This window comes from Procambarus clarkii, chromosome 50, assembly GCF_040958095.1.
Source record: "Procambarus clarkii isolate CNS0578487 chromosome 50, FALCON_Pclarkii_2.0, whole genome shotgun sequence".
Taxonomy (NCBI): Eukaryota; Metazoa; Arthropoda; class Malacostraca; order Decapoda; family Cambaridae; genus Procambarus; species Procambarus clarkii.
This window is the reverse complement of record NC_091199.1, coordinates 4,606,218-4,624,800: the sequence shown is the minus strand read 5'-3', so window position 1 is coordinate 4,624,800 and position 18,583 is coordinate 4,606,218. Positions and strand designations below refer to the sequence as shown.

The 18,583-nt window shown below is 50.0% G+C and overlaps 1 protein-coding gene and 1 non-coding gene across 2 annotated transcripts in view; one reads left to right on the top strand and one right to left on the bottom strand.

Annotated features, from left to right (window-relative positions):
• Positions 1 to 18,583, bottom strand: part of LOC123772757 (uncharacterized) — a gene marked incomplete in the record, with an annotated part of 455,577 nt that overhangs the window by 247,181 nt on the left and 189,813 nt on the right.
• LOC138351757 (5S ribosomal RNA) lies at positions 12,275 to 12,393 on the top strand. The gene has a single exon (XR_011222622.1). It is a non-coding gene; the product is annotated as a 5S ribosomal RNA (ribosomal RNA).

Genomic DNA, 18,583 nt, shown 5'->3' with positions numbered 1-18,583 from the left:
TTACTGTGCCAGGAAGGAGGGGTATGGGTATTACTGTGCCAGGAAGGAGGGGTATGGGAATTACTGTGCCAGGAAGGAGGGGTATGGGTATTACTGTGCCAGGAAGGAGGGGTATGGGTATTACTGTGCCAGGAAGGAGGGGTATGGGAATTACTGTGCCAGGAAGGAGGGGTATGGGTATTACTGTGCCAGGAAGGAGGGGTATGGGAATTACTGTGCCAGGAAGGAGGGGTATGGGTATTACTGTGCCAGGAAGGAGGGGTATGGGTATTACTGTGCTAGGAAGGAGGGGTATGGGTATTACTGTGCCAGGAAGGAGGGGTATGGGTATTACTGTGCCAGGAAGGAGGGGTATGGGTATTACTGTGCCAGGAAGGAGGGGTATGGGTATAACTGTGCCAGGAAGGAGGGGTATGGGTATTACTGTGCCAGGAAGGAGGGGTATGGGTATTACTGTGCCAGGAAGGAGGGGTATGGGTATTACTGTGCCAGGAAGGAGGGGTATGGGTATAACTGTGCCAGGAAGGAGGGGTATGGGTATTACTGTGCTAGGAAGGAGGGGTATGGGTATTACTGTGCCAGGAAGGAGGGGTATGGGTATTACTGTGCCAGGAAGGAGGGGTATGGGTATTACTGTGCTAGGAAGGAGGGGTATGGGTATTACTGTGCCAGGAAGGAGGGGTATGGGTATTACTGTGCCAGGAAGGAGGGGTATGGGTATTACTGTGCCAGGAAGGAGGGGTATGGGTATTACTGTGCCAGGAAGGAGGGGTATGGGTATAACTGTGCCAGGAAGGAGGGGTATGGGAATTACTGTGCCAGGAAGGAGGGGTATGGGTATTACTGTGCCAGGAAGGAGGGGTATGGGTATTACTGTGCCAGGAAGGAGGGGTATGGGAATTACTGTGCCAGGAAGGAGGGGTATGGGTATTACTGTGCCAGGAAGGAGGGGTATGGGAATTACTGTGCCAGGAAGGAGGGGTATGGGTATTACTGTGCCAGGAAGGAGGGGTATGGGTATTACTGTGCTAGGAAGGAGGGGTATGGGTATTACTGTGCCAGGAAGGAGGGGTATGGGTATTACTGTGCCAGGAAGGAGGGGTATGGGTATTACTGTGCCAGGAAGGAGGGGTATGGGTATTACTGTGCTAGGAAGGAGAGTTATGGGTATAACTGAATAGATATAAGAGGGAGGGAGTATATGGTGGTATACTTGTGAGCTATATGATGGCTCACACTCAGAATCTTGGAGCGCACTCCTTCACCCCCGCACCCACACACACAAACAGGGGTTGTGGCTGAATGGACAGCGCTTGGGACTCGTAATCCTAGGGTCCGGGTTCGATCCCGACCACCGGCGGAAACAGATGGGCAGAGTTTCTTTCACCCTGATGCCACTGTGATCTAGCAGTAAATAGGAACCTGGGAGTTAGACAGCTGTTACGGGCTGCTTCCTGGTGTGTGTGTGTGTGTGTGTGTGTGTGTGTACTCACCTATTTATATTCACCTATTTGTGCTTGCAGGATCGAGCACTGACTCTTGGATCCCGGCTTTCTAGCCATCGGTTGTTTACAGAAATGACTCCTGTCCCATTTCCCTATCATATCTAGTTTTAAAATTATGAATAGTATTTGCTTCCACAACCTGTTCCTGAAGTGCATTCCATTTTCCCACTACTCTCACGCTAAAAGAAAACTTCCTAACATCTCTGTGACTCATCTGAGTTTCCAGCTTCCGCCCATGTCCCCTCGTTCTGTTACTATTACGTGTGAACATTTCATCTATTTCCACTTTGTCAATTTCCCTGAGTATTTTATATGTTCCAAAATCAAATCAAATCAAATCAAATCATATCTATCCTATCATATCCCCTCCAATATCTATCCCATATCGTTCCTATCATATCCCCTCTCTCCCTTTTTTTCTAGTGTCATAAGGTTCAGTTCCTTCAGGCGCTCTTCATATCCCATCCCTCGTAATTCTGGGACAAGCCTCATCGCAAACTTCTGAACCTTTTCCAGTTTCCTTATGTGTTTTTACAGGTGGGGACTCCATGATGGTGCAGCATACTCTAAGTCTGGTCTCACATAGGCAGTGTAAAGCGCCCTTAAAGCCTCCTTACTTAGGTTTCTGAATGATGTTCTAACTTTTGCCAGTGTAGAGTACGCTGCTATCTTGAGGTTATCTTGAGATGATTTCGGGGCTTTAGTGTCCCCGCGGCCCGGTCCTCGACCAGGCCTCCACCCCCAGGAAGCAGCCCGTGACAGCTGACTAACACCCAGGTACCTATTTACTGCTAGGTAACAGGGGCATTCAGGGTGAAAGAAACTTTGCCCATTTGTTTCTGCCTCGTGCGGGAATCGAACCCGCGCCACAGAAATACGAGTCCTGCGCGCTATCCACCAGGCTACGAGGCCCCTTTATGCTTTTTTTATGCCCTTTTATGTGCTGTCGTTATCCTATTTATATGTGCCTCAGGAGTTAGATTAGGTGTTACGTCCACGCCCAGGTCTCTTTCTCGAATCGTTACAGGTAGGCATTTCCCCTCCATTGCGTACCTTTGGTACCTCCTTTGGTCGCCTATCTCCTGATCACATTTCCATAAATTTACATTTACTCGTGTTGAACTCCAGTAGCCATTTCTCTGACCATCTCTGCAACCTGTCCAGGTCCTCTTGGAGGATCCTACAATCCTCATCTGTCACATCTGTCACTCTTCTCATTAATTTTGCGTCATCCGCGAACATTGTCATGTAGGATTCCACTCCTATAAACATATAATTTACGTAAATTAGAAATAGGATTGGTCCCAGCACCGATCCTTGAGGTACTCCACTCGTTACTGTTCGCCAGTCCGACTTCTTGCCCCTTACCATTACTCTCTGGCTTCTTTCTGTTAGGTAGTTCCTTACCCCATGCTAGGGCCTTTCCGCTTACTCCAGCCTGCCTCTCAAGTTTGAATAGCAGTCTCATGTGCGGTACTGTATCAAAGGCCTTTTGGCAGTCTAGAAATATGCAGTCTGCCCAGCCTTCTCTGTCCTGCCTTATTCTTGTTATTTTATCATAGAATTCCAAAGGTTTGTTAGGCATGATTTCCCTGTCCAAAATCCATGTTGGTGCTTGTTTACAAACCCAATGCTCTCCAGGTGTGCAACAAGTCGTAGCCTAATTATTCTTTCAAGTATTTTACAGGGGGATGCTTGTCAGTGATACGGGTCTGTAGTTAAGTGTCTCCTCCCTATCTCCTTTCTTGAAAATTGGTACGACATTTGCCCTCTTCCAGCAACTGGGCAATTCTCCCGACATAAGTGACTCATTGCCAGAGGCACGCTGAGGGCCTGCGCTGCCTCTTTTAGTATCCACGGTGATACTTTGTCTGGTTCAACCGCTTTAATTGCATCCAGTGTTGTCAGCTGTTTCATTACCTCCTCTGCTGTCACCGCTATATCTGATAGTCTTCCGTCTAGGGTAATCTCTTCTAATAATGGAAGTTGCTCAGACTCGGTGATGAACACTCCATGGAAACTTGCATTCAGTACCTCGCAGATTTCCTTGTCACTTTCTGTATATGCCCCTCTGTTTTCCTCAGTCTTGTCACTTGGTCCTTCACCGACATCTTCCTTCTTATATGGCTGTGTAGTAATTTAGGTTGCTTTTTCGCTTTGATTGCAATATCATTCTCATAATTCCTTTCCGACACTCGTCTTATATTAATGTAATCGTTCCTAGCTCTGTTACATCTAATCCTGTTGTCCTCTGTCCTTTGTCTTCTGTACTTCCTCCACTCCCTCCTGCTTCTCACTTTTGCTTCCTGACACTGTCTATTAAACCATGGGTTATTATATTCCTTCCTGCTTTTTTTCGTTTACTGTTGGAATAAATCTCTCTTCAGCCTCCTTGCATTTACATATGACTTGGTTCATCCTACCTTGCACTTTTTTTCCCTTTAAGTTCTTACTCCCACAGCACTTGTCCCAGATAGTCCCTTATCCTTCTGTAGTCCCCTTTCCTGTAGTCAACTCTCCTTTCCCGGACCTCTTGTCCCATGGTCAAAAGTTTTGAGTTCCATCATGTAGTCAAAGACTAGGACACAATGGTCACTGGCTCCTAGTGGTATTGAATGTTCCAAATTCTCGATGTCTTCTACATTCTGAGTGAAAATTTGGTCTAATAGGTTCGGCGTATCCCCTCCTCTTTCCCTTGTGTCTTCCTTCACATGTTGTGTTAGGAAATTCCTGTCAATAACGTCTACTAACTTTGCTCCCCACGTTTCATCACCTCCATGGGGATTCCTTGATCCCCAATTGATCTCTCCGTGATTTAGGTCCCCCACGATCAGCTTCGCTCTGATTCTATGCGCTATTGTTGCTGCCCTCTGCAGTTCATCTATACATGTCTTGTTGCTGTCCTCGTACTCCTGCCTGGGCCTGCTGCTGTTTGGTGGGGGTTTGTAGAGTATCAAGATCACAATCTTCTTCCCATCCTCTGTCAGGCTTCCATGTATGGAGTTCGTGCTTTCATTGGTACCCGGATTTTTCAGGTCATCAAACTTCCATTTCCGCTTTATTAGGAGTGCCACTCCTCCTCCCTGTCTCTGTGTCCTTTCTTTTCTTATCACCTGGTACACCTCTGGAAAGAGTGCATCCGAGATCATGCCATTTATTTTAGTTTACACTATTGCCACTATGTCTGGGTCTGCCTCACTAACTCTTTCTTTTATCTCTTCTGCTTTATTGGATACCCCATCAGCATTGGTGTACCAAACCTTGAGACTCTTCCTGGAAACTCTGGTACTAGAGCTCACCCTTTCACCGGGAGTCTGGGGAGGGGTCTGAGGGGTGTCTTGGGGGCATATGGGGCTGTGGGGGTGTCTGGGGGGTGCTGGGGTGTGCCTGGGGGTGCCTGGTAGGCGATTGGGGTCTGGGCATCTAAGGGGGTAGGAAGGGCATAGTGGGTCTTAAAATTAGGGAGGGTCTGAATGTCATAAGGGGGTTGAGAAGTAGAGTGAGGCTGAGAGTCAGATAGATGTTGAGAGGTTGGGGGGGGGGGGGGGGAGAGGGATAGTGGGGGCAGAGGGCTGAGGGGAGAATGCAGCGTGGGTGTTGAGAGTGGGAGAGAGGGTGTATTAGTCAGGGGGGGAATCAGAGGTAGGTGGGGGTTTTGGGGGAGAAGAGGGGAGGAAGGAGATGGGGGAAGGTGTTAGGGGGTCACAAGGTGAGGGGGTTATATGGGAGCTGGGGGTGCAGAGGAGGGGAGAGGGGGTTATATGGGAGCCAGGGGTGCAGAGGAGGGGAGAGGGTTGGGTGGGGTTTGGGGGTGTGGGAAAGAGGGGTGCAATGGAAGATGGGATGAAGCAGGTGGAATTGAAGGCAATGGGGTAGAAGGGGCAGGGAAGTTGGGGGGGGGGTAGTAGGTAAGGGGGGGGGGTAGTTGGGGAGGGCATGGCTTGGCCCATTAGGGTCATTGACAAGTGCCATGTAGCAGGGGCGGGGGAGATGTTAAGTCCAACCAGGCGGCCGAGTTCCACCTCGTTTCCCGCCACCGCGGCCCTAATACATCTCAATATCTCATGCAATTCATATTTTTCCATCTCTATCCTTTCTTGTCTTGATTGTGTGTGTGTGTGGGGGGGAATAAATAAATAAAAAAATAGTAGTTAGTAACAGTTGATTGATTGACAGCTGAGAGGCTAGACCAAAGAGCCAGAACTCAACCCCCGCAAGCACAACTAGGTGAATACAAATGGAACAGATGGAATGCATTAGGCAGTGATGTGGTGGAGGCTGACTCCATACACAGTTTACAATGTAGATATGATAGAGCCCAGTAGGCTCAGGAACCTGTACACCAGTTGATTGACAGTTGAGAGGCGGGACCAAAGAGCCAGAGCTCAACCCCCGCAAGCACAACTAGGTGAGTACACGAACACACATCGCTCATCCTTATGGATTATCATGGCAGCATGCTGAGGGATTATCATGGCAGCATGCTGAGGGATTATCATGGCAGCATGCTGAGGGATTATCATGGCAGCATGCTGAGGGATTATCATGGCAGCATGCTGAGGGATTATCATGGCAGCATGCTGAGGGATTATCATGGCAGCATGCTGAGGGATTATCATGGCAGCATGCTGAGGGATTATCATGGCAGCATGCTGAGGGATTATCATGGCAGCATGCTGAGGGATTATCATGGCAGCATGCTGAGGGATTATCATGGCAGCATGCTGAGGGATTATCATGGCAGCATGCTGAGGGATTATCATGGCAGCATGCTGAGGGATTATCATGGCAGCATGCTGAGGGATTATCATGGCAGCATGCTGAGGGATTATCATGGCAGCATGCTGAGGGATTATCATGGCAGCATACTGAGGGATTATCATGGCAGCATGCTGAGGGATTATCATGCCAGCATGCTGAGGGATTATCATGGCAGCATGCTGAGGGATTATCATGGCAGCATGCTGAGGGATTATCATGGCAGCATGCTGAGGGATTATCATGGCAGCATGCTGAGGGATTATCATGGCAGCATGCTGAGGGATTATCATGGCAGCATGCTGAGGGATTATCATGGCAGCATGCTGAGGGATTATCATGGCAGCATGCTGAGGGATTATCATGGAAGCATGCTGAGGGATTATCATGGCAGCATGCTGAGGGATTATCATGGCAGCATGCTGAGGGATTATCATGGCAGCATGCTGAGGGATTATCATGGCAGCATGCTGAGGGATTATCATGGCAGCATGCTGAGGGATTATCATGGCAGCATGCTGAGGGATTATCATGGCAGCATGCTGAGGGATTATCATGGCAGCATGCTGAGGGATTATCATGGCAGCATGCTGAGGGATTATCATGGCAGCATGCTGAGGGATTATCATGGCAGCATGCTGAGGGATTATCATGGCAGCATGCTGAGGGATTATCATGGCAGCATGCTGAGGGATTATCATGGCAGCATGCTGAGGGATTATCATGGCAGCATGCTGAGGGATTATCATGGCAGCATGCTGAGGGATTATCATGGCAGCATGCTTAGGGATTATCATGGCAGCATGCTGAGGCTTTATCATGGCAGCATGCTGAGGGATTAATATGGCAGCATGCTGAGGGATTAATATGGCAGCATGCTGAGGGATTATCATGGCAGCATGCTGAGGGATTATCATGGCAGCATGCTGAGGGATTATCATGGCAGCATGCTGAGGGATTATCATGGCAGCATGCTGAGAGATTATCATGGCAGCATGCTGAGAGATTATCATGGCAGCATGCTGAGGGATTATCATGGCAGCATGCTGAGGGATTATCATGGCAGCATGCTGAGGGATTATCATGGCAGCATGCTGAGGGATTATCATGGCAGCATGCTGAGGGATTATCATGGCAGCATGCTGAGGGATTAGCATGGCAGCATGCTGAGGGATTATCATGGCAGCATGCTGAGGGATTATCATGGCAGCATGCTGAGGGATTATCATGGCAGCATGCTGAGGGATTATCATGGCAGCATGCTGAGGGATTATCATGGCAGCACGCTGAGGGATTATCATGGCAGCACGCTGAGGGATTATCATGGCAGCATGCTGAGGGATTATCATGGCAGCACGCTGAGGGATTATCATGGCATGCTGAGGGATTATCATGGCAGCACGCTGAGGGATTATCATGGCAGCATGCTGAGGGATTATCATGGCAGCATGCTGAGGGATTATCATGGCAGCATGCTGAGGGATTATCATGGCAGCATGCTGAGGGATTATCATGGCAGCATGCTGAGGGATTAGCATGGCAGCATGCTGAGGGATTATCATGGCAGCATGCTGAGGGATTATCATGGCAGCATGCTGAGGGATTAGCATGGCAGCATGCTGAGGGATTAGCATGGCAGCATGCTGAGGGATTATCATGGCAGCATGCTGAGGGATTATCATGGCAGCATGCTGAGGGATTATCATGGCAGCATGCTGAGGGATTATCATGGCAGCATGCTTAGGGATTATCATGGCAGCATGCTGAGGGATTATCATGGCAGCATGCTGAGGGATTATCATGGCAGCATGCTGAGGGATTATCATGGCAGCATGCTGAGGGATTATCATGGCAGCATGCTGAAGGATTATCATGGCAGCATGCTGAGGGATTATCATGGCAGCATGCTGAGGGATTATCATGGCAGCATGCTGAGGGATTATCATGGCAGCATGCTGAGGGATTATCATGGCAGCATGCTGAGGGATTATCATGGCAGCATGCTGAGGGATTATCATGGCAGCATGCTGAGGGATTATCATGGCAGCATGCTGAGGGATTATCATGGCAGCATGCTGAGGGATTATCATGGCAGCATGCTGAGGGATTATCATGGCAGCATGCTGAGGGATTATCATGCCAGCATGCTGAGGGATTATCATGGCAGCATGCTGAGGGATTATCATGCCAGCATGCTGAGGGATTATCATGGCAGCATGCTGAGGGATTATCATGCCAGCATGCTGAGGGATTATCATGGCAGCATGCTGAGGGATTATCATGCCAGCATGCTGAGGGATTATCATGGCAGCATGCTGAGGGATTATCATGGCAGCATGCTGAGGGATTATCATGGCAGCATGCTGAGGGATTATCATGGCAGCATGCTGAGGGATTATCATGGCAGCATGCTGAGGGATTATCATGGCAGCATGCTGAGGGATTATCATGGCAGCATGCTGAGGGATTATCATGGCAGCATGCTGAGGGATTATCATGGCAGCATGCTGAGGGATTATCATGGCAGCATGCTGAGGGATTATCATGGCAGCATGCTGAGGGATTATCATGGCAGCATGCTGAGGGATTATCATGGCAGCATGCTGAGGGATTAGCATATTCTTTTGGTTCTGCTGTGTTCTGGTGTTCTGCTGTGTTCTGGTGTTCTGCTGTGTTCTGCTGAGTTCTGCTGTGTTCTGCTGAGTTCTGCTGCGTTCTGCTGTGTTCTGGTGTTCTGCCGTGTTCTGGTGTGCTGCTGTGTTCTGATGTTCTGTCGTGTTCTGATGTTCTGCTGTGTTCTGCTGTGTTCTGCTGTGTTCTGGTGTTCTGCCGTGTTCTGGTGTGCTGCTGTGTTCTGATGTGTTCTGGTGTTCTGATGTTCTGTCGTGTTCTGATGTTCTGCTGTGTTCTGGTGTTCTGCTGTGTTCTGATGATCTGCTGTGTTCTGCTGTGTTCTGATGTTCTGCTGTGTTCTGGTGTTCCGCTGTGTTCTGAAGTTCTGCTGTGTTCTGATGTTCTGCTGTGTTCTGGTGTTCTGCTGTGTTCTGATGTTCTGCTGTGTTCTGGTGTTCCACTGTGTTCTGAAGTTCTGCTGTGTTCTGATGTTCTGCTGTGTTCTCATGTTCTGCTGTGTTCTCATGTTCTGCTGTGTTCTGATGTTCTGCTGTGTTCTGATGTTCTGCTGTGTTCCGGTGTTCTGCTGTGTTCTGGTGTTCTGATGTTCTGCTGTGTTCTCATGTTCTGCTGTGTTCTGATGTTCTGCTGTGTTCTGATGTTCTGCTGTGTTCTGCTGTGTTCTGCTGTGTTCTGATGTTCTGCTGTGTTCTGGTGTTCTGCTGTGTTCTGATGTTCTGTTGTTCTGCTGTGTTCTGGTGTTCTGCTGTGTTCTCATGTTCTGCTGTGTTCTGATGTTCTGCTGTGTTCTGATGTTCTGCTGTGTTCTGATGTTCTGCTGTGTTCTGATGTTCTGCTGTGTTCTGATGTTCTGCTGTGTTCTGATGTTCTGCTGTGTTCTGGTGTTCTGCTGTGTTCTGATGTTCTGCTGTGTTCTGGTGTTCTGCTGTGTTCTGATGTTCTGCTGTGTTCTGATGATCTGCTATGTTCTGGTGTGTTCTGCTGTGTTCTGATGTTCTGCTGTGTTCTGATGTTCTGCTGCGTTCTGGTGTTCTACTGTGTTCTGGTGTTCTACTGTGTTCTGATGTTCTGCTGTGTTCTGGTGTTCTACTGTGTTCTGGTGTTCTGCTGTGTTCTGGTGTTCTGCTGCGTTCTGGTGTTCTACTGTGTTCTGGTGTTCTGGTGTTCTGCTGTGTTCTGCTGCGTTCTGGTGTTCTGCTGTGTTCTGGTGTTCTGGTGTTCTGCTGAGTTCTGCTCTCCTGTTACATATCCTTCATTGTTCTAGTTTAAGAACAACAGTGGGTGAGGCCAGCTGGGTACTTCGTATCTCAGCACATGAATTTACCAACCCATCTATCTCTCCGTGTCTCTATCCATCTATCCATGCATATATCCATCTATCTATCCATGCATTTATTCATGTATCTGTGAATGTATCTAACCATCCACCTACTGGCTGTCTGTGTGTACTAGTTACTTTGTTTGGGCCTGAGCCCACTCTTTGTCTTCGGACGTGAACCCTTTTTTGGGCACTGCGACCTCCCGGGCCACTCTTTGTGGTGGGTCTTGCGAGGTCCTGAGGGAAATTCGCGTATACCTCGGATATGTGCAGTATACCTGGGATATGTGCAGCATTTCATCATTCCCCAGGATGCCGCCCACAACAGTCAACTAACACCCTGGTGCCTAATCACTACTGGGGTGGACAGAAGCAATGGGTGCAAGGAGACTTGCCCATACGTCTCGCCCTGCTTTTGATTCGAACGTAGGACCGTTCGGTTGTGTCCCGACTGTGCTAACCTCTGTGTTGCCACAGGTTACCCTAACCTAACATCTGTGTATCTGTCTGTCTCTGTATTTCTGTGTCTGTCTATCTCAGTATGACTCTAATAAAAAAAATATAAGTGTGTAATGTGTAGGTGGTCGGGGGTGAGAGCAGCGTAGCAATATGGAATACTGCACAATAGTTACCCCTTGAAAAGATTTAGCAGGTCCGTGTGTTTTCCCTAGTACGGACAAAGTCATACACAGCGGGACATTTGTGATAATTCTGTTCCTGCGCTCACTGAATTATGGTTCATAATACTACAAGAAAAAAAGTAAGTTTGATCTGTTGATTGAGCAGTGGAGCTGGCGGACAGTGACACTTGTCGGGGGCGGGGGGTCTGAATGTGAGGCTGGCACGCTGTTCTCTTTTAGGCTGAGGCGACACGGACCAGCCTATGTTCATCCCATACCCCAGACAATTTATCTTGAGAATTTAGGCCAGGCTAACCCCACGCTTCTGGCCTCCAACTTTCGACAGATAGACAGAAGGACAAACATATAGACAATTGCAAGAAATTTCTACATCAAAGATACAAACTCTAATATAACCGCCATAAATTATTGTTAATTTACATTAGTTAGTCATAGACAAGTTACAGAAAACCGGGTTATATGTATTCAAGGGTAGCTAGCTAGCGTTAAGCCAACGTTTTGGCTAATTTAATATAAAATATACCTGTCTTAGGGCTGGTTACACAATAAAATGACTCTATTAAATTAATTATATAGTAAATAGTTAGATTTTAGCTTAAACCAATTCTTCCTCCAGAATCTCAAATATAAAGAAATGTTTCTGGACCAGAGAGGAGGAAGGAGGCAGCCATTGTAAACAAGAGCTCAGCCATGTTGAGAGTGTACTCAACTTGGAGAGTTGAAGTCACCACAAGGTCGTTGAGCCAACATTAAGCCTACCACAAGGTCGTTGAGCCAACATTAAGCCTACCACAAGGTCGTTGAGCCAACATTAAGCCTACCACAAGGTCGTTGAGCCAACATTAAGCCTACCACAAGGTCGTTGAGCCAACATTAAGCCTACCACAAGGTCGTTGAGCCAACATTAAGCCTACCACAAGGTCGTTGAGCCAACATTAAGCCTACCACAAGGTCGTTGAGCCAACATTGAGCCTACCACAAGGTCGTTGAGCCAACATTAAGCCTACCACAAGGTCGTTGAGCCAACATTAAGCCTACCACAAGGTCGTTGAGCCAACATTAAGCCTACCACAAGGGCGTTGAGCCAACATTAAGCCTACCACAAGGTCGTTGAGCCAACATTAAGCCTACCACAAGGTCGTTGAGCCAACATTAAGCCTACCACAAGGTCGTTGAGCCAACATTGAGCCTACCACAAGGTCGTTGAGCCAACATTGAGCCTACCACAAGGTCGTTGAGCCAACATTGTGCCTACCGCGAGGTCGTTGAGCCAACATTAAGCCTACCACGAGGTCGTTGAGCCAACATTAAGCCTACCACAAGGTCGTTGAGCCAACATTGAGCCTACCACGAGGTCGTTGAGCCAACATTGAGCCTACCACAAGGTCGTTGAGCCAACATTAAGCCTACTATTACTTGCCAACGGCCATACCACGTTGAGAACACCGCTTCTCGTCCGATCAGCGAAGTTAAGCAACGTTAGGTTTGGTTAGTAGTTGGATGGATGACCGCCTGGGAACACCAAATGCTGTTGGCAATAATGTTTTTTCCTGCCCGAAACGCTGCGCGTACTAGTGGCTTTACAAGACTGTAATTATCATATTATATATCCTCGCATTCCCAATGTACCTTCTTGTATATGCATAAATAAATAAATAAATAAATAAATACTACGAGGTTGTTGATAAATTGTAACATGCTGTACATTCAAAACGGGAATTTTCTCAAATATAAATTACGATTATAATATATTAGCATATTGTGCATATATAGGCATAGGTTAGGTTAGCTTAGGTGTTTAGGTTCTGTTGGCGATTATTTGTATTTGTAGTACGTGGGTTGTTATGGTATCAACACCTTCGCAGGAGTGGGGAGTGGCGATTTTGGCGCCATCTATGGACCTACATTCCAACTCCCATGTCTGAGGTGAGACGCAGACAACGCCATCTGTTGACAGTGGTGTGGCGTCGGTGAAAGGCTCCTGTTTCATACCTCAGTTAGGAGGTGAGGTCAATGATGATGACCTCTAGTGGGTGGCATAATGATATCAACGCCATCTAGGTTGTCCATGCAATTACAATGACAGTTCTCCAGTTGGTGTTATCCTAAAGTCACCCAGTATACTGTCTGTTTAGCTTATGACGCTTATGTTCACGGAGGTGATGTGAGGAGGCGATTGCGTTGTAGAAGGTAGTTCACCTTGGGCAGTCCAGAACTCCTGACTTGGTGCTGTGAGAGGACAAAGTGACCGCCGTCGGTAGTAGCAGTGTGTTAGCTGTTGGATTTATGTAGCGTTGAACCAGGAACCAACGTACCCGGGATTTGGCCAAGAGGAGTTACAAGACAACAGAAGCGTTCGTCTGCTGAAGAGTGCTGCTAGTGTGTTGCTAGAGACTTCTGCCAGGGTATTAGCTACCCCTGTACGTGATTATTTGAGAACCCTGTCGGCATGTTGCTGAAGCCCTCTGCCAGTGTGTTTCTGGAGAGCGGATGTTGGGTATTGGGACACCGTGATGATACGGTGTGTGGACTGGCCCATGTTGAGGAAGGTGAACTCACTGGTGATTTCCATAGAGCGTGGACGACGTGGGCGAGTCCATTACTGGAGGTAGTGGACTCACCGGTATTTGATGAACACTGCAGATCTGTTGAGTGTTCTGGGTGACAGTGACACAGTGTACATATGTGTAGTTATACTATTATAGATAATATATTGTTGAAGGTGTAATTGTGTGTGGTTTATCCCCCCCTTTATTCCTTGCACTGTTAGTTGCTCCCGCCAATTCTTGAGAACTGACCATTGACTTTGGGTGGGATCATTCAAGAGTAATAAGACATGTTAACAGAAAACCCCCCGTTACTGGCCCCAAGCTGCCCGTAACCTGGGTGAAGCATTTACAGTGTTGTGGTGCGAACAAAATTCATCAGTGAAGCACTTTTTCCAGAAATGTCCGAACGTCATCAGTTGAGTCGTGTGTAAACAGTTTTTCATTCATAAACAGCTGGGGTTTGGCGGGTGAATAATAAATACAATTCGATACAATTTCTTGGATTAATAATCAAATCACCAGCAGATTTACCCCAGAACAATCTCTCTAATAAAATACACTTTAGCCTGAACTTTCCTTCGTGTCACATGTTCCATGATGCTATCCACTACACCATGTTGCTGCTACACATGTCGGAAAATCCGACACCATTTAATAATAATATCATACAGACAGATAATAGCTGTGTTGTATAAACAAGTTAACCCATAGAAAACGTAACTTGTAGTGGAATTACCGTCTATAGAAAACAGGATATCATTACCACAATCTATTATAAATTCTCCACCTATTATGGTGGGAATTATTCTTAAATACATTAGTCTTTGGACTTTACCATCATAAAAACATCTCATATAAATTAACTTAATTATCAATATTAAAGTAGAGTAAATGTGACCCTTCTATCACTTTCTGTCATCTGGACAATGTAAGCCAGGCATCAGGGTGAGGAAAGAGGGGCAGCCATTGTTTATACTAGACCAGAGGCTCACGGGAGCAATTCGGCTCCTGTTAAATTCTCTTGGACGAAGTGTTATGGAAGATCAGAGTGGTGATCTGCCATCATCAACACGCTGTCATCAATTTCAAGGGAAGTGTCTTTCCGAAACCCGTTTATCTTTCATTTATGGCCATTAATGTCATTGGATATAGGGTGGACCGGTTAGAGCACGAGATAGCCTCATACTAAAGGTAATTAAGCCAGGTCTTCATGGTTCCTTGTACAGTGTTTTCTCTGATATACCTGTCATATATTAGGATTCTGGCTTTACAGCTAGCGCCCTTTTGACAGGTCAAGACGAGGAAGCATGCTTTGTGCATCAGTTACCAGGGTGATGGAAGCTACCTCAAAGAGGGAAAATGTGGTGTCTACATCCTGGTTATACCTGGTGGACTAAGGCCTGCTGAACTATAAGATAAGGAACCTCTTCAATGTATGTAGTCTATTACTGTAGTTTGATTGGCTGCATATATATAAATTCAATTAATATAAACCCCCCCTAATGTGTAGAGGATCGATTTGTGAGATTATGAGATTATTGCAGAAATACAGTCCACTTAACATCATACAAATTGCTATCGAAGTATATAAATTAAAGTAAATATAAATTCATATAAATTAAATAAATATAAATCTCACAGGTCGGTTCCCACAACACACCCGCTACACACCTGTCAACCTTCCCTCTTTCTTGTTCACCGCAGTGGATCAACTTGCTACAAGCAGATAAGGTCTCCCTATCTGTTATTGTCATCGCCGTCAGCATGTTATCGCTCAGGGAGCTCCTGTGTTTTGATCACCGAGTGGGATTGGCGAAAATATTATAGAGGTTAGGCCTTGGTGGAGTCTGTGAATGGTGTATGTATGTGATGGTGGGGTGTGGTGGTGGTGGTCACGGTGATGGTGGGGTGTGGTGGTGGTGGTCACGGTGATGGTGGGGTGTGGTGGTGGTGGTCACGGTGATGGTGGGGTGTGGTGGTGGTGGTCACGGTGATGGTGGGGTGTGGTGGTGGTGGCCACGGTGATGGTGGGGTGTGGTGGTGGTGGTCACGGTGATGGTGGGGTGTGGTGGTGGTGGTGGTGGCCACGGTGATGGTGGGGTGTGGTGGTGGTGGTGGCCACGGTGATGGTGGAGTGTGGTGGTGGTGGTCACGGTGATGGTGGGGTGTGGTGGTGGTGGTCACGGTGATGGTGGGGTGTGGTGGTGGTGGTGGTGGCCACGGTGATGGTGGGGTGTGGTGGTGGTGGCCACGGTGATGGTGGGGTGTGGTGGTGGTGGTCACGGTGATGGTGGGGTGTGGTGGTGGTGGTCACGGTGATGGTGGGGTGTGGTGGTGGTGGTCACGGTGATGGTGGGGTGTGGTGGTGGTGGCCACGGTGATGGTGGGGTGTGGTGGTGGTGGTCACGGTGATGGTGGGGTGTGGTGGTGGTGGTGGTGGCCACGGTGATGGTGGGGTGTGGTGGTGGTGGCCACGGTGATGGTGGAGTGTGGTGGTGGTGGTCACGGTGATGGTGGGGTGTGGTGGTGGTGGTCACGGTGATGGTGGAGTGTGGTGGTGGTGGTCACGGTGATGGTGGGGTGTGGTGGTGGTGGTCACGGTGATGGTGGGGTGTGGTGGTGGTGGTCACGGTGATGGTGGGGTGTGGTGGTGGTGGTCACGGTGATGGTGGGGTGTGGTGGTGGTGGTCACGGTGATGGTGGGGTGTGGTGGTGGTGGTGGTGGCCACGGTGATGGTGGGGTGTGGTGGTGGTGGTGGTGGTCACGGTGATGGTGGGGTGTGGTGGTGGTGGTGGTGGTCACGGTGATGGTGGGGTGTGGTGGTGGTGGTGGTGGCCACGGTGATGGTGGGGTGTGGTGGTGGTGGTGGTGGTCACGGTGATGGTGGAGTGTGGTGGTGGTGGTGGTGGTGGTGGTCACGGTGATGGTGGGGTGTGGTGGTGGTGGTGGTGGCCACGGTGATGGTGGGGTGTGGTGGTGGTGGTGGTGGTCACGGTGATGGTGGGGTGTGGTGGTGGTGGTCACGGTGATGGTGGGGTGTGGTGGTGGTGGTGGTGGCCACGGTGATGGTGGGGTGTGGTGGTGGTGGTGGTGGTCACGGTGATGGTGGGGTGTGGTGGTGGTGGTGGTGGCCACGGTGATGGTGGGGTGTGGTGGTGGTGGTGGTGGCCACGGTGATGGTGGGGTGTGGTGGTGGTGGTGGTGGTCACGGTGATGGTGGAGTGTGGTGGTGGTGGTCACGGTGATGGTGGGGTGTGGTGGTGGTGGTCACGGTGATGGTGGGGTGTGGTGGTGGTGGTCACGGTGATGGTGGGGTGTGGTGGTGGTGGTCACGGTGATGGTGGGGTGTGGTGGTGGTGGTCACGGTGATGGTGGGGTGTGGTGGTGGTGGTGGTGGCCACGGTGATGGTGGGGTGTGGTGGTGGTGGTGGTGGTCACGGTGATGGTGGGGTGTGGTGGTGGTGGTCACGGTGATGGTGGGGTGTGGTGGTGGTGGTCACGGTGATGGTGGGGTGTGGTGGTGGTGGTCACGGTGATGGTGGGGTGTGGTGGTGGTGGTCACGGTGATGGTGGAGTGTGGTGGTGGTGGCCACGGTGATGGTGGAGTGTGGTGGTGGTGGTCACGGTGATGGTGGAGTGTGGTGGTGGTGGCCACGGTGATGGTGGAGTGTGGTGGTGGTGGTCACGGTGATGGTGGAGTGTGGTGGTGGTGGTCACGGTGATGGTGGAGTGTGGTGGTGGTGGTCACGGTGATGGTGGAGTGTGGTGGTGGTGGTGGCCACAGTGATGGTGGAGTGTGGTGGTGGTGGCCACGGTGATGGTGGAGTGTGGTGGTGGTGGTCACGGTGATGGTGGAGTGTGGTAGTGGTGGTGGCCACAGTGATGGTGGAGTGTGGTGGTGGTGGCCACGGTGATGGTGGAGTGTGGTGGTGGTGGTCACGGTGATGGTGGGGTGTGGTGGTGGTGGTCACAGTGATGGTGGAGTGTGGTGGTGGTGGCCACAGTGATGGTGGAGTGTGGTGGTGGTGGTCACAGTGATGGTGGAGTGTGGTGGTGGTGGCCACGGTGATGGTGGAGTGTGGTGGTGGTGGTCACGGTGATGGTGGGGTGTGGTGGTGGTGGTGGCCACGGTGATGGTGGAGTGTGGTGGTGGTGGTCACGGTGATGGTGGGGTGTGGTGGTGGTGGTGGTCACGGTGATGGTGGGGTGTGGTGGTGGTGGTCACGGTGATGGTGGGGTGTGGTGGTGGTGGTGGTCACGGTGATGGTGGAGTGTGGTGGTGGTGGTCACGGTGATGGTGGAGTGTGGTGGTGGTGGTCACGGTGATGGTGGAGTGTGGTGGTGGTGGTCACGGTGATGGTGGAGTGTGGTGGTGGTGGTCACGGTGATGGTGGAGTGTGGTGGTGGTGGTCACGGTGATGGTGGAGTGTGGTGGTGGTGGTCACGGTGATGGTGGAGTGTGGTGGTGGTGGTCACGGTGATGGTGGAGTGTGGTGGTGGTGGCCACGGTGATGGTGGAGTGTGGTGGTGGTGGCCACGGTGATGGTGGAGTGTGGTGGTGGTGGTCACGGTGATGGTGGGGTGTGGTGGTGGTGGTCACGGTGATGGTGGAGTGTGGTGGTGGTGGTCACGGTGATGGTGGAGTGTGGTGGTGGTGGCCACGGTGATGGTGGAGTGTGGTGGTGGTCACGGTGATGGTGGGGTGTGGTGGTGGTGGTCACGGTGATGGTGGAGTGTGGTGGTGGTGGTCACGGTGATGGTGGGGTGTGGTGGTGGTGGTCACGGTGATGGTGGGGTGTGGTGGTGGTGGTCACGGTGATGGTGGGGTGTGGTGGTGGTGGCCACGGTGATGGTGGAGTGTGGTGGTGGTGGTCACGGTGATGGTGGAGTGTGGTGGTGGTGGTCACGGTGATGGTGGAGTGTGGTGGTGGTGGTGGTCACGGTGATGGTGGAGTGTGGTGGTGGTGGTCACAGTGATGGTGGAGTGTGGTGGTGGTGGTCACGGTGATGGTGGAGTGTGGTGGTGGTGGCCACGGTGATGGTGGAGTGTGGTGGTGGTGGTGGTCACGGTGATGGTGGGGTGTGGTGGTGGTGGTCACGGTGATGGTGGAGTGTGGTGGTGGTGGTCACAGTGATGGTGGAGTGTGGTGGTGGTGGTCACGGTGATGGTGGAGTGT